This window comes from Triticum urartu, chromosome 3 (assembly GCF_003073215.2).
Source record: "Triticum urartu cultivar G1812 chromosome 3, Tu2.1, whole genome shotgun sequence".
Classification (NCBI taxonomy): domain Eukaryota; kingdom Viridiplantae; phylum Streptophyta; class Magnoliopsida; order Poales; family Poaceae; genus Triticum; species Triticum urartu.
Genome location: NC_053024.1, coordinates 175397617 through 175414575, shown reverse-complemented (window position 1 = coordinate 175414575; position 16959 = coordinate 175397617).

Below are 16959 nucleotides of genomic sequence, written 5' to 3'. Positions count from 1 at the left end.
ATCGGGAGGGGTGTGGCGTACCACAAAACGGGACTCCACGGGATACTGTTCATCTCCACCGTCGACCCCCTCCAGCCTCCACGGGGCTACTGTTCATCCACCGTCGACCTCCTCCAGCGTCCACCTGCGACTGTTCATCCACGGGCTCCTGTTCATCCAGCCTCCACCGCGCGCTACTCCACCGGCTATTGTTCAACCAGCCTTCTCCACAGGCTCCTGTTCAACCGCGCGCTACTCCACCGGCTACTAGATTGATCTTTCTTGCAATGGGAGAAGTGCTTATCTTTCGGTTCAATCTTGCGGTGCTCGATCCCAGTGACAGAAAGGGAAACGACACGTATTGTATTGTTGACATCGAGTATAAAAAGATGGGGTTTATATCATATTGCTTGAGATTATCCCTCTACATCATGTCATCGTGCCTAATGTGTTACTCTGTTCTTATGAACTTAATACTCTAGCTGCATGCTGGATAACGGTCGATATATGGAGTAATAGTAGTAGATGAAGAATCGTTTCAGTCTACTTGACACGGATGTGATGCCTAAGTTTATGATCATGCCTAGATATTCTCATAACTATGCGCTTTTCTATCAATTGCTCGGCAGTAATTTGTTCACCAACCGTAATATTTGCTATCTTGAGAGAAGCCACTAGTGAAACCTATGGCCCCCGGGTCTACTTTACATCATATAAGTTTCTCATCTACAATTCTAGTTTACTATTTGTTTTGCAATCTTCACTTTCCAATCTATACAACAAAAATACCAAAAATATTTATCTTATTATCTTTATTAGATCTTACTCTTTCAAGTGGCCGTGAAGGGATTGACAACCTCTTTATCACATTGGTTTCAAGGTTCTTATTTGTTTGTGCAAGTACTAGGCGACTTGCGTGTAGTCTCCTACTAGATTGATACCTTGGTTCTCAAAAACTGAGGGAAATACTTATGGTACTTTGCTGCATCAGCATTTCCCCTTCAAGCGAAAACCAACGCATGCTCAAGAGGGAGCATAATCCTGTTCTGTAAGTCATGTTACTTGACCATAACGAACCTACGAACTATGAGGAAGCGATGATGAGCCCAGATTCCGCAAAATGGCTTGAGGCCATGAAATCTGAGATAGGATCCATGTATGAGAACAAAGTGTGGACATTGGTTGACTTGCCCGATGATCGACAAGCCATAGAGAATAAATGGATCTTCAAGAAGAAGACTGGCGCTTACGGTAATATTACTGTCTACAAAGCTCGACTTGTTGCGAAAGGTTTTTGGCAAGTTCAAGGAGTTGACTATGATGAGACGTTCTCACCCGTAGCAATGCGTAAGTCTGTCCGAATCATGTTAGCAATTGCCGCATTTTATGGTTATGAAATTTGGCAAATGGATGTCAAAACTGCATTCCTTAATGGATATCTTAAAGAAGAGTTGTATATGATGCAACCAGAAGGTTTTTTTGATCCAAAAGGTGCTAACAAAGTGCGCAAGCTCCAACGATCCATTTATGGACTGGTGCAAGCCTCTTGGAGTAGGAATATATGCTTTGATAGCGTGATCAAAGCATATGGTTTCATACAGACTTTTGGAGAAGCCTGTATTTACAAGAAAGTGAGTGGGAGCTCTGTAGAATTTCTGATATTATATGTGGATGACATATTGTTGATCGGAAATTATACTGAATTTCTGAAAAGCATAAAAGGATACTTGAATAAGAATTTTTCGATGAAAGACCTCGGTGAAGCTGCTTATATATTAGGCGTCAAGATCTATAGAGATAGATCAAGACGCTTAATTAGACTTTCACAAAGCACATACCTTGATAATGTTTTGAAGAAGTTCAAAATGGATCAAGCAAAGAAAGCGTTCTTGCCTGTGTTACAATGTGTGAAGTTGAGACAGACTCAATGCCCGACCACTTCAGAAGATAGAGAGAAAATGAAAGTCATTCCCCATGCTTAAGCCATAGGTTCTATCATGTATGCAATGTTGTGTACCAGACCTGATGTGTGCCTTTCTATTAGTTTAGCAAGGAGGTTCCAAAGAAATCCAGGAGTGGATCACCGAACATCGGTCAAGAACATCCTGAAATACCTGAAAAGGACTAAGGATATGTTTCTCGTTTATGGAGGTGACAAAGAGCTCATCGTAAATGGTTACATCGATGCAAGCTTTCACACTAATCCGGATGACTCTAAGTCACAAACCGAATACTTGTTTTTATTAAATGTTGGAGTTGTCAGTTGGTGCAGTTCCAACAGAGCATCGTTGCAGGACCTACGTGTGAAGCAGAGAACATAGCTACTTCGGAACCAACAAATGAAGGAGTCTGTATGAAGGAGTTCATATCCGATCTAGGTGTCATACCTAGTGCATCGAGTCCAATGAAAATCTTTTGTGACAATACTGGTGCAACTGCCTTGGCAAAGGAATCCAGATTTCACAAGAGAACCAAGCACATCAAGAGACGCTTCAATTCCATCCATGATCAAGCCAAAGAGGGAGACATCGAAATTTGCAAGATACATACGGATCTGAGTGTTGCAGACCCATTGACTAAGCCTCTCTCACGAGCAAAACATGATCAGCACCAAGACTCCATGGGTGTTAGAATCATTACAATGTAATCTAGATTATTGACTCTAGTGCAAGTGGGAGACTGAAGGAAGTATGCCCTAGAGGAAATAATAAAGTTGTTATTTATATTTCCTTATATCATGATAAATGTTTATTATTCATGCTAGAACTGTGTTAACCGGAAACTTAGTACATGTGTGAATACATAGACAAACTGAGTGTTACTAGTATGCCTCTACTTGACTAGCTCGTTAATCAAAGATGGTTAAGTTTCCTAGCCATGGACAAGAGTTGTCATTTGATGAACGGGATCACATCATTAGAGAATGATGTGATTGACTTGACCCATCCTTTAGCTTAGCACTATGATCGTTTAGTTTATTGCTATTGCTTTCTCCATAACTTATAGATGTTCCTATGACTATGAGATTATGCAACTCCCGAATACCAGAGGAATAGTTAGTGTGCTATCAAACGTCACAACATAACTAGGTGATTATAAAGCTGCCCTATAGGTGTCTCCGATGGTGTTTGTTGAGTTGGCATAGATCGAGATTAGGATTTGTCACTCCGATTGTCGGAGAGGTATCTCTGGGGCCTCTCGGTAATGCACATCACTATAAGCCTTGCAAGCAATGTGATTAATGAGTTAATTGCGGGATGATGCATTACAAAACGAGTAAAGAGACTTGCCGGTAACGAGATTGAACTAGGTATTGAGATACCGACAATCGAATCTCGGGCAAGTAACATACCGATGACAAAGGGAACAACATATGTTGTTATGCGGTTTGACCGATAAAGATCTTCGTAGAATATGTAGGAACCAATATGAGCATCCAGGTTCCGCTATTGGTTATTCACCGGAAGTGAGTATCGGTCATGTCTACATAGTTCTGGAACCTGTAGGGCCCTCACGCTTAACGTTCGATGACGATTAGTATTATGAGTTTATGTGTTTTGATGTACTGAAGGTAGTTCGGAGTCCCGGATGTGATCACAGACATGACGAGGAGTCTCAAAATGGTCGAGACATAAAGATCGATATTTTGGAAGGCTATGTTTGGACATCGGAATGGTTCCGGATGAGTTCAGGCATTTACTGGAGTACCGGGGGGTTACCGGAACGCCCCCCCCTAGGGAGTCAATGGGCCTTATTGGGCCTTGGTGGGAGAGAGGAGGAGGAGTCCAGGTGGAGGGCGCCCCCCAAGCCCAATCCGAATTGGGTGGGGGGCGCCCCACCTTTACTTCCCTCTCTCTCCCTTTTCCTTCTTCTCCTACTCCAACTAGGGAAAGGGGGGAAACCTACTCCTACTGGGAGTAGGACTCCCCCTTTCGTGCTCCATAGAGAGGGCAGGCCCTCCCCTCCTTTATATACGGGGGAGGGGGCACCCCATAGACACACAAGTTGAAAGTTATCTTAGCCGTGTGTGGTGCCCCCCTCCACAGATTTCCACCTCGGTCATATCGTTGTAGTGCTTAGGTGAAGCCCTGCGTCGGTAACTTCATCATCACCGTCATCACACCGTCGTGTTGACGAAACTCTCCCTCAGCCTCAGCTGGATCAAGAGTATGCGGGACGTCACCGAGCCGAACGCGTGCAGATTGCGGAGCTGCCATGCGTTCGGTACTTGATCGGTTGGATCGCGAAGACGTTCAACTACATCAACCGGTTACTTCACATTTCCGCTTTCGGTCTACAAGGGTACGTAGACATACTCTTCCCCTCTCGTTGCTATGAATCACCTAGATGGATCTTGCGTGTGTGTAGGAATTTTTTTTTAAATTACCGCGTTCCCCAACAGTTCTGTGTGGTGCTCCTAGTGGATTGATAACCTTGATTCTTAACTGAGGGAAATACTTTCCCCATTCTAATCCTTCATCCTCTCCTCTTCGAGGAAATTCCAATGCAGCTCACAAGTAGCAGCCTACAAAGTAATTACTCACTCATGATTGTGAGCATCATGAAATTATTAATGGATAAGGATTGGTGATTAAGATGACGACAAATTCCTCTCTCCGAAGCCTCGAACGAACTCTAGATTAGGGCTCCCGATGAAGAACAGGAGGTGGTTGCAACTCTATATCATAAAACGCGATGAAACTTTCTCTCTGATTATTTTCATGGGAAGACGGAAGTCATAGGCTTGGAATTAGGTCAGCCGGAGGTTCGTGGGCCCCGCAAGCCACCTGGATGCACCCTGGGGTAGGTGTGGCCCTGGCTTGTGGGCCCATGGTGCCCCCCTCTTGCACTTGTTTACTCTAGTATTTTTATTTATTCCATAAAAAATCATCGTAAAGTTCATCCAATTCCAAAAACTTTTTATTTCTGCACAAAAGTAACATAAAGGTAGTTCTGCTGAAAACAGTATCAGTCTAGGTTAGTTTCATTCAAATCATGCAAATTAGAGGCGAAAACAAGAGAAAACATGTTTGCAAAAATATACGTTAGAGTCAAACATATATGCACGATACTTACACTGGTATAGCGAGGTGCTATACAAACGGTTTTTAACCCCTTTCCGCGACAGCATTTGGAGCTGTCGCCAAGTGAGTGGCTGCAATAGGGGGTCCTTCCACATGACCCAGAAAATGTCAGGGATAGGGAGCCTTGATGCATATACAATACTCTCTACTCATTTGTGCTCACATTGACATTGCAGTCGGTATTCTATGGTGCTATGTTTATGATGCGCGGCCCATCACTAATAGTTCACTATTATAGAACATGTATGATAAGCAGACAATCACACACATTCGCTTTTCCCAAACCGTATTGTCAGGACCCACGCACGGTACCCCACGGGTGTCGCCTTACCATGGCCCGGGACCGTTTGCGCCTTTTGGCTCACGTATATGATAGTGTCGCTAGCATCCATATGACAGAGAACCCGGGCCGACATGGCTAGTCGTGAACCCAAAGCAGCACAGACCTATGGAGACAGGCATACATGAATCACATCGAGCATGTCGGTCATCATCGAGTGATTCCGGGCTGTAGCACTGGGCTAACAGGACTCCGGGGAACCCGGGCTGTAGCAGGCTAGGCAGGACTCCGGAAATCACTGCGTGACATTTCCCCGAAGGGACAGACATAGGAACGAAGTGAAACACATGCCGGCCAGTCAAGTGTCCTGAACAGTAGTGCTGGGCTAGCAGGACTCCGGTGAACCGGGCTGTAGTGGACTACTATGGCTCGAGGAGCACTAGATTACATTTCCCCATAAGAAAGGCTGCCAAGGATAAACAACTAGATTGTCGGATCCCACTCATACCAAGCATTTCAATCATACACACAATATGCCCGATATGAGTACATACAACATGGCATCACAACAAAACTCTACAACTCAAGTACTTTATTTAAAGGCTCCAGGGAGCCATACATAGCATGTTCATACAGGTAGGGGTCACATGACCCGACACTCAAGTTATACAAACATACAAGCACATGCGGAAGCAACTAGTCTGAGTACAGACTCTAGAAAGAAAGAAGGCTTCTCGAAGCCTGTCTATCTACCTAGGGCCCTCCATGGCCAGGATCACCACCTGGGTGGCTAGTCACTCGTCGACGTCAAGGTCTACATAGAACCCATCGGAGGGGGCGGTGTTGTCGTCTGAAAATAGTAATTAAGCAAACATGAGTACAAAGGTACTCAGCAAGTCTTACATCAGAACCTACTAAACATGCTTATTCTCAAGAAGGTGGCGGGGTTAATGCAGCAAGCCAGCTTTGACTCTTGGCTAAGCTATCCTACGGAACTGCACCAGTAGAATAGTTTTCGCACACGAGTCCACTACTCACCAATACAATACTCCACCGTGGATCCTCCCTCGTCATCCTATGAGAGGGCCATCCTCGATACTCACAATTATCTTGAGTCTTTTAGTAGTATCCATTAACTTGTCTATGAACTGTATACGCAACCAAGTAGTCCTTTACCACGGACGCGGCTATTCGAATAGTTTTATACCCTGCAGGGGTGTACTTCGTCATACACGCTTTCACCACTTACCGCCGTTTACACGACATGTACTCGGCAACCTTCAAGCGGAAGCCCAGCGAGGGTGTCGGCCACGGCCTACCTAAACACTTAAGTCTCTAGTCCAGGTTTATCGCCTATCCAGGTTCCATCCGCAGGGAGTCCGGCCGAGGTTTCCACATACAGCCCTGAACGATGTGAACAGGGTTCCCGAGACACCAAACGGGTGACTCGGTACACTGTGCCACGGTGTATCTACCGCAACATAGCCCACCCCTAGGATCAGCGCTACCCACGGCCGCCAACACATAACCTACAAACACCAGAAACTATTTGCAACTCCTGGACAGAGTGCTAGGGTGGTTAAGAAGCCAAGAGGGTCAATTAAGGATCCCAATGCATGGTAGTAGCTGAATCTTAAATCACACATACAGATCTCAGTTCTTAGGGACGGCCTCAATGAAACAACCCACCATGTACTCCTACATGGCCTCTCATCGATACCTTTACGAAAACATGTTCAACGCATCCCTCACATTACCGGCATAAGCATTTCACTCTGGCCCATCACCTAGATGAACCAGACCTGACACAACTCTAAGCATAGCAGGCATAGCAAGGTAGGAATCACATACATGGCTCAATCAACTCCTACACATGCTAGTGGGTTTCATCTAGTTACTGTGGCAATGACAGGTCATGCGGAGGATAAGGGTTCAACTATCGTAGCACACAGCAGTTTGAATCGCGTTGTCTTAATGCACTAAACAAGAGCAGGAGCGAGAACATGGGTTGTATCGGAATGATCAATGGTTGCTTGCCTGATGGAGTGGTAGTGGGATACTGCCCTTCAGTTGGATACTCGTGAATATCCTCGGAGGCAGAAACTACCACGAAGAACACATCGGAATACAATCAACACATGACGATATGCAGCAATATGATGCATGCTATGACATGGCAATATGAATGTGTCTTGGCCTAATGCAAGTTATATTAGAAAGGAATGAACTCATTTGAATCGAAGATTCAAATATTAGCTCATTAATCATGGCCTTAATAGTGCATTTCCTTATTCTGCTGAAACAGCAAGGTGAACTTGTTTTGTCATGCATGAAACCATTACAGATGGATAGATTGAATTTTTCTGATAATTTTTCATATATAAATTATTTCATTTGGAGTTACGGTTGAATTTCTATGATTTTTAGAAGTTTTAAAAATTTTCTGGAATTTCCTGAATAAAATTAAATCCAGAAAATGCATTACTGCATCAGCATTGCGTCATGCTGACGTCAGCAGGTCAAAGGCGCCAGCCCAGGTCAAACCTGACTGGTGGGCCCCTTCTGTCAGCCTCTCAGCTAATTAGCAAGATTAGATTAACACTAATTAGTTGTCAGTGGGGCCTGGGCCCACATGTCAGTGACTGATTTAATTAAAACTAAACCTAAATTAGTTAACAGACCGGCCCCACCTGTCATAGACTCAGGGGGATCTACCTGGGCCCACCCAGGGGTCAAACTGGGTCAACTCGCCGGCGGCTCGACGCCGGCGAGGCCCGAGACGGCGGCGCGGCTCGGAAAACGCCCTTCGGCGACCAAATCGACGCCGGAGACCACCCGTGCGAAGCCCAGGCTCTCGCGCATCCAATGGAGCAAGTGTGTGGAGCTGGGGTGGAGCGAGCTCGCCGGAATCGAGCTCGTGGCAGCGGCCGGAGTTCGGGCGAGGTCGGTTTCGACGCTACGGTGCACGGGAGGGAGAACTGGGGGTGGCTACGGGTTCCTGGTGCTGCACTGAGCATGGTGAGGCGCTCCGTTGTGGGCTTGCACGGCTGTGGCCAAGGCTGCGCCATGGCCGGTGGTGAGAAGCTCTCGGCCGCGGTGGAAAATGCAGCTAGGGGACGAGCGCGAGCACGAGAGAAGAGGGGAAAGGAAGAGGAGCTCACAGCGCAGTCGGAGAGGGGGTCAGGGAGCTCGGGGAGGTCCTGGCGGCGGCGAATCGACCGGAGATGGCTCGGGTGCTCGAGGTTGAAGACGAGGGCGAAGGCGGCGTTGCAGGGCCTCCGGCGAAGCATAGCTCGGTGGGGAGGACGAGGGAGTTGAGGCGGAGCTGATGAGCTCGTCGGAGGGGCGAGGGGAGGTCTCTGGCAGCGGCTACGGCGATCGGCGGCGAGGGACGCGCTCGGCTGTCGCGGGAGAGGATGAGGGAGATGAGGGGGAGAGTGATAGAGTGCGAGAGGGAGACGTGGGGGTCGCGTGGCGTCCTCTAGGCATCTCCCGGCGTCGGCAGAAGCAGGAGGTGGCTGGCGCATGGCCGGCGCGCGGCGAGCACGCGCCCCGCGTACTTCTGGCGCGAGGAGGACGACTGGCAGCGCCAGCAGGCTGGGCCGGGCCAGGTGGCTGGGCCAGCACCGGTAAGGCCCAGGTGGGCTTCTTTCTCCCTCTTTTTTTTATAATTTAGTTTCTGTTTTCTATTAAACTGCAACTGTTTAGCTTTATTTAAAATACTAGAATATTCCCAAAAATCCTGAAAATAAATGTGCCCTCTGTTTAGATTATTTCCAACAGCAAACATTTATTTCCAGAATTATTTGGGCATTTAAATTATTTTATAGCATTTAAATGCCCAAATTCAAATACTTATGATTTAATTCAATGACCTTCTGTTGACCTAGAAAAATGTGCACCAATTTTGCCAGAGGTTTTAACCTAAGACAAAGAGGGTGAACTTTTTAGAAGGGCATTTCAGGTTCATTGAAAATATTTTTAGTAAACCCTAGTTGTTTCCAAGGGGGTGTTGGGGGTTCTGTCCCCAATTCAAATTTAAGAAGAATTTAAACATGATGCACATTCTAATGCTTGAACTAGCTAGGGTGTGACACGTATGAGAGAACTAATTAAGACGATTATCTAATCGTCGTACGAGTGTCGGATAGGATTACGAAACGTTGGACTGTCGTAACATCGTCGTACACGACAACTACCGCACACGCTATTATGTGGTGCAAAGTTTACGATGCATACCACATCAGAAATAGTTCATGGTTGCGAATCGTGTATGATAAGGCAACTATCACAAACGTTTAGTTTTCTCTCACCGTTTGTCATATTGTCTGACATCACACACAGTTTACAAACAGCAACTGTGTGCATGCTTGCACACGTTTCCTCTCTATGAACCGTGTCGGATTATGATGTATATCACAAACGTTTGTGTTTTACCAACCATGTGTGCCATAATGACCTGTAGAGCGTAATTTCATAGTAATTTAATTGCTGCTATTTCAAATTGTACCAGATTTGAATTTTAATCTATGTTATAGCTTTATTCATGTCCATCAGGTTCAAACAACCAATGCATTATTCGATTCATAGGTACATATGTTCAAGAATTACATAAGAACCAAATAAAGAATGATGAACCACAGTTGTATACTTGTACTATTAAAGATGGTAAAGAAAGAGGCAAAATACATTCTGGTTGCTGAACAAGGTGAAGCGGAATGCCCATATTGTTCCCTCCTCCATGCAGAAGGCACACACAACTCTAGTCCAACCCCTTGTGATGGTTGACCTCCCATCCTTCACAGTCTTTATGAAAACATCTAGATAATCACCGTGTTCTGGTAGAAATACTTTAACCTTTGCATGCCCACCAATCATGTAGTTTGAGAGGTAATCTTGAGTAAACTGCTTTGGGAACTACTGGAAAGGAAAAAGATTCAGACATTGTCATCCAACACAACTCATTATGGGTAGTAAAAATAAGGTTGCAGAGTTCTTATTTACCATCGTGTAGTTCGCTCTTGTCTTGGATAAAGTGTAAATAAATAGTTTACATGCCATCTTTTGACCCATTTTACTAACAATCTTTATCAGCTTCCTCGTTTGATGCTGGTTCATTGATATCTCATTGCCCCATACACAGAAAGGGTCGAAGTGCGTGATCTTTACCAATGACATATGTACCTGAAAGCACCAAGTTAATATTAAGCTAAACAACAATTGCACAATGTAGTACAACACTTTTATAATATCTTATAACATCCAATATACTGACATATTAGATGAATTGACATCTTATATTATGGTCCGGAAGGAGTTTATTCCATTCTTACAAATTATCGGTTGATTAACTACTGTTGTATCTATGGGTTAGAGTTACTTTGATCTAGTTCATGCTCAAATAGCCCTAAAGTATATCCAAACATGAGGGCAAGTTGGAGCTAGTTGCATCTAACCCACCCAAAACAACTATCCAACCCAAGAGGTGCTAATTGGAGCTAGTTCTCCTAGTGTATTTATTGTCAATCTAACCCTGTCATCCAAACACCTCTTTGGATGGAGTTAGTTCAGGGTTAGTCATGAGCTAGAAACTAACTCTAACCTCTACCTAAGTTGAGTATCCAAACAAGGTTGGGTTGTTGTTGTTGTTGTTGTTGCTGCTGCTGCTCTTCTACGTATATCTAGACATCATCCGAACGTTAAGGTAACACTCTTCCTTGTTGCTATGTAGCCTAGGATTGCATATTTAGACATTAAGTACAGTGCATATTGCTATGTAGCCTCAGATATATTACATATGGCCCTAGTTAACCTAACGATAAATGGGTTACAGATATATTCAGTTAAAAGTCTGATTCACCGATTAGTCCCTTATCAGCCTCCGGCCTATATGGTAACAAGTACCGATATCCTGAACAGTGAGTACATATAAGCCATGGGATGAAACTAACCTCAATGGAAAACACAAGTCATTCCCAAAATTGTCCTGTTTAGGTACATCGAGAGGCATGTTAAACACAACAGGCTAAACATCAACCAAATATATCCATGGTAGATAAAATAATCTCCAAAAGATAGCTTCAATGTGCAGGTTTAAGCCCACTAGTAAAGCAAAACAAGTGGAAAGGTGTGTTAATGTCACACCCTAGCTAGTTCATGCATTAGAGTGTTGCATCATGTTTATTTTCCCAGAAAACTGAAATGGGGATGACAGAACACCCAGCACCCCCCTGGAACAACTAGGGTTTACTAAAAAAACCTTTTTCAATGAAGCTGAAATGCCCTTCTAAAAAGTCCACCCTTTTTGTTTTGGGTTAAAACCTTTGACAAAAATGGTGCACATTTTTCTAGGACATCATAAGGTCATTGGATTAATTCATTACTAATTGCATTTGGGCAATTTAAATCCTATAAATAATTTAAAATGCCCAAATAATCCTGAAAGTATTTTTAGGCTATTGAGAATATTTTCAAATGTGCCTCTGAATATTTTCAGGTTTTTCCTAAATGAAATAGTATTTTTACTATTTCAAAACATAGAACAGGAATAAATAAAAAAGAAAAACAGAAGGCAGAGAGAGAGTAGAGGCTTACCTAGCGCCCACCTAGCAGGCCCACCTACCGGCCCAGCTCAGCCACCGCTCCAGCGAGCTGCTTGGCTTGGCCAGGCAGGCAGGCAGGTGCTCGAGGCCGGCACCTACGCGCGCCATGCAGCTGCCCGCCGCCCTGCTTCCTCCCCTCACCGTGCTACTGCCCTAGTTCGGTCACCCACTCCTCTCCTGAGCTCGCAAACATGCCCTCTCCTCCCCAGCCCCTCTCCCTCGCTCCCCCGCACCATGGCCGACGCCGCCGCGCCCGCGCCACCGTGATAACCGCGTCCGCCGTCGTCCCTGTGTCGTGTCACCGTGTCCACGAGCTTCGCCGTCGTCGACTACATCGAGCAGGCCGAGCCCCGAGCGCTCGCCCGCTCTGGAGTTGCACCGACCCCGTCTTCCCCAACTCCGGCTGCCGGAGATCCCCTTCGCCTTCACCGCAGCACTAGCTCATCCCCGACCTCGTCGTCTGCCTCGTTGTGATTGCCGTGAGCCCAGCTTCCTCCTCCCCCTCTCCATTAACTCCCTCCTGCACCATGTGCACCGCACCACGCTCACCCGAGCACCCGCCGCCGCCGAGCTCGTCGCCGACGTGACTCCGGCCACCCACCGGCCACACCATTGTGACCAACGCACTCACCGCACTCGCAGGAGCCCGTAGCACCACTCCACGCGCCTCGCTGTGCCCCGTAGCCTCGGTTTCGACCTCGCTCGAACTCCGGCGACCGCCAAGGTCGTCGTCGGCGATGTTTCCGGCCACCCCAGCTCCACCCACTACAACCACTCGACGCGGCAAGTTTGACCCTGGTTGACCCCGTGTGGGCCCATGTTGACTCAACCTGAGTCTATGACACGTGGGACCACCCTGCTAATTAACTTAGATTAGCACTAACCAAAATTAGTTAGTTAATTAACTACTGACACGCGGGTCCCACTGGTCAGGTTTGACCTGGTCCGGCCCCGTTGACCACTGACGTCACCCTGACGCAATGATGACGCAATAACTCAATTACTGGAATTATTCTTATAGAGGAAATTCCAGAAAATATTACAAACTTCAAAAATTCATAACTTTTAATCTGTAACTCCAAATGCAAAGATTTATATATGAAATTTGATCAGAAAAATTCAATCTTTCCATCTGTAATGGTTTCATGCATGACAAAACACTTTAACCTCGCTGTTTAGGTGAAACAAGCTAATACACTTATAAGGCTTAAGAACATAAGCTTCCATTTGAATCTTTGATTCAAATGGACCCAAACCAACTTGTTTCACATTGCATTAGGCAGGACACCTCATATTGCCATGTCATAGCATGCATCATATTGTTGCATATTGCCATGTGATGATTGTGTTCTGTGGTGTCTTTCGTGGTAGGTTCTGCCTCCAAGGATATTTCCGAGTATCCAACTGAAGGGCAGTACCCTACTACTACTCCATCAGGAAAGCAACCCCAGTGATCATATCGATACAATCCCATGTTCTCGCTTCTGCTCCCATTTACTGGATTAAGACAACAACGTTTCAAACTGCTGTGTGCTGCGGTAGTTGAACCCTTGTCCTCTGCATGACCTGTCATTGCCACAGTAACTAGATGAAACCCACTAGCATGTGTAGGAGTTGATTGAGCCATGTATGTGTTTCCTACCTTGTTATGCCTGCTATGCTTAGAGTTGTGTCAGGTCTGGTTCATCTGGGTGATGGGCTAGAGTGAAATGATTACATCGGTAATGTGAGGGATGTGTTGAACATGATTTGGTAAAGGTATCAATGAGAGGCCATGTAGGAGTACATGGTGGGTTGTTTCATTGAGACCGTCTTTAAGAACTAAGATCTGTATGTGTGATTTAAGAATCAGTTACTACCATGCATTGGGATCCTTAATTGACCCTCTCGGCTTCTTAACCACCCTAGTAGTCTGTCCAGGAGTTGCAACTAGTTTGTGGTGTTTATAGGTTATGTGTTGGCGGCCGTGCGTGCTACCTCTTAAGCTTGCGTTGGATTTCCCCGAAGAGGAAAGGATGATGCAGCAGAGTACCATAAGTATTTCCCTCAGTTTTTGAGAACCAAGGTATCAATCCAGTAGGAGGCCACACTCAAGTCCCTCGTACGTGCACAAAATGATAGCTACTCGCAACCAACGCGATTAGGGGTTTTCAATCCCTTCACGGTCACTTACGAGAGTGAGATCTGATAGATATAATATTTTTGGTATTTTTGGTATAAAGATGCAAAGTGAAAAGTAAAGGCAAAGTAAAAAAGCAAAGCAAGATTAAAGTGATGGAGATTGATATGATGAGAATAGACCCGGGGGCCATAGGTTTCACTAGTGGCTTCTCTCAAGAGCACAAGTATTCTACGGTGGGTGAACAAATTACTGTTGAGCAATTGACAGAATTGAGCATAGTTATGAGAATATCTAGGCATGATCATGTATATAGGCATCACGTCCGTGACAAGTAGACCGAAACGATTCTGCATCTACTACTATTACTCCACTGATCGACCGCTATCCAACATGCATCTAGAGTATTAAGTTAAAAACAGAGTAACGCCTTAAGCAAGATGACATGATGTAGAGAGATAAATTCATGCAATATGAAATATACCCCATATTGTTGTCCTCGATGGAAACGATACAGTACGTGCCTTGCTGTCCCTTCCGTCACTTGGAAAGGACACCGCAAGATCGAACCCAAAGCTAAGCACTTATCCCATGGCAAGAACTACCAATCTAGTTGGCCAAACCAAACGGATAATTCAAAGAGACTTGCAAAGATAATCAATCATACATAAAAGAATTCAGAGAAGATTCAAATATTATTCATAGATAGACTTGATCATAAACCCACAATTCATCGATCTCAACAAACACACCGCAAAAAGAAGATTACATTGAATAGATCTCCACGAGAGAGGGGGAGAACTTTGTATTGAGATCCAAAAAGAGAGAAGAAGCCATCTAGCTACGAACTATGGACCCGAAGGTCTGAGGTAAACTACTCACACTTCATCGGAGGGGCTATGATGATGTAGAAGCCCTCCGTGATGATGACCCTCTTCCGGTGGAGCTCCAGAACAGGCCCCAAGATGGGATCTCATGGATACAGAAAGTTGCGGCGGTGGAATTAGGTTTTTGGCTCCTGTTCTTATCGTTTGGGGGTACGTAGGTATATATAGGAGGAAGAAGTACGTCGGTGGAGCTCCGAGGGGCCCACGAGGCAGGGGGGCGCGCCCTAGGGGGGGCGCCCCCCCACCCTCGTGACCGCCTCTCTGATGCCTTGGCGTAGGGTCCAAGTCTTCTGGATCACGTTCGGTGAGAAAATCACGTTCCCGATGGTTTTATTCCGTTTGGACTCCGTTTGATATTCCGTTTCATCGAAACACTGAAATAGGCAAAACACAGCAATTCTGGGCTGGGCCTCCGGAGAATAGGTTAGTCCCAAAAATAATATAAAAGTGGAAAATAAAGCCCAATATAGTCCAAAACAGTAGATAATATAGCATGGAGCAATCAAAAATTATAGATACGTTGGAGACGTATCAGGCATCCCCAAGCTTCACTCCTGCTCGTCCTCGAGTAGGTAAATGATAAAAAGAGAATTTTCGATGCGGAGTGCTACTTGGCATAATTTCAATGTAAATCATCTTAATTGTGGTATGAATATTCAGATTAGTAAGATTCAAGACAAAAGTTCATATTGATATAAAAATAATAATACTTCAAGCAAACCAACAAAGCAATTCTGTTTTCTTAAAGTAGCATGGCCAAAGAAAGTTCATCCCTACAAAATCATATAGTTTAGTCATGCTCCATTTTCGTCACACAAGAATGCTCTCATCATGCACAACCCTGATGACAAGACAAGCAATTGTTTCATACCTTAATAATTTAAAACTCATAAACTTTCACGCAATACATGAGCGTGAGCCATGGATAGAGCACTATAGGTGGAATAGAATAATGATGGCGGTTATGTGGAGAAGACAAAAAAGGAGAAAGTCTCACATCAACGAGGCTAATCAATGGGCTATGAAGATGCTCATCGATTGATGTTAATGCAAGGAGTAGGGATTGCCATGCAACGGATGCACTAGAGCTATAAATGTATGAAAGCTCAACAAAAGAAACTAAGTGGGTGTGCATCCAACTTGCTTGCTCACAAATACTATGTCAACAACATGATCATGCTAGGCAATATGACAATGATGAATGTGTCATGATAAACTGGATGGTGGAAAGTTGCATGGAAATATATCTCGGAATGGCTATGGAAATGCCATAATAGGTAGGTATGGTGGCTGTTTTGAGGAAGATATAAGGAGGTTTATGTACGAAAGAGCGTATCATATCACGGGGTTTGGATGCACCGACGAAGTTTGCACCAACTCTCGATGTGAGAAAGGGCAATGCACGGTACCGAAGAGGCTAGCAAGGATGGAAGGGTGAGAGTGCGTATAATCCATGGACTCAACATTAGTCATAAAGAACTCATATACTTATTGCAAAAATCTACAAACCATCAAAAACCAAAGTATTGCACGCATGCTCCTAGGGGGATAGATTGGTAGGAAAAGACCATCGCTCGTCCCCGACCGCCACTCATAAGGAGGACAATCAAATAACACCTCATGTTTCAAATTTTTTGCATAACGTTTACCATACGTGCATGCTACGGGTCTTGCAAACTTTAACTCAAGCACTTCTCAAATTCACAATTACTCTACTATCATGACTATGATATTACTACCTCCACATCTCAAAACAATTATCAAGCATCCAACTTTTCTTAGTACTCAACACACTCAAAAGAAAGTTTCACAAATCTTGAATACCAAACATGTTATTATTAAGCAAATTACCATGCTATTAAGACTCTCAAAATAATTTAAGTGAAGCATGAGAGATCAACAGTTTCTTTAAAACAAATCCACCACCGTGCTCTAAAAAAATCTAAGTGAAGCACATAGAGCAAAATTATAACGCTCAAAAGATATAAGTGAAGCACATAGAGCAAAA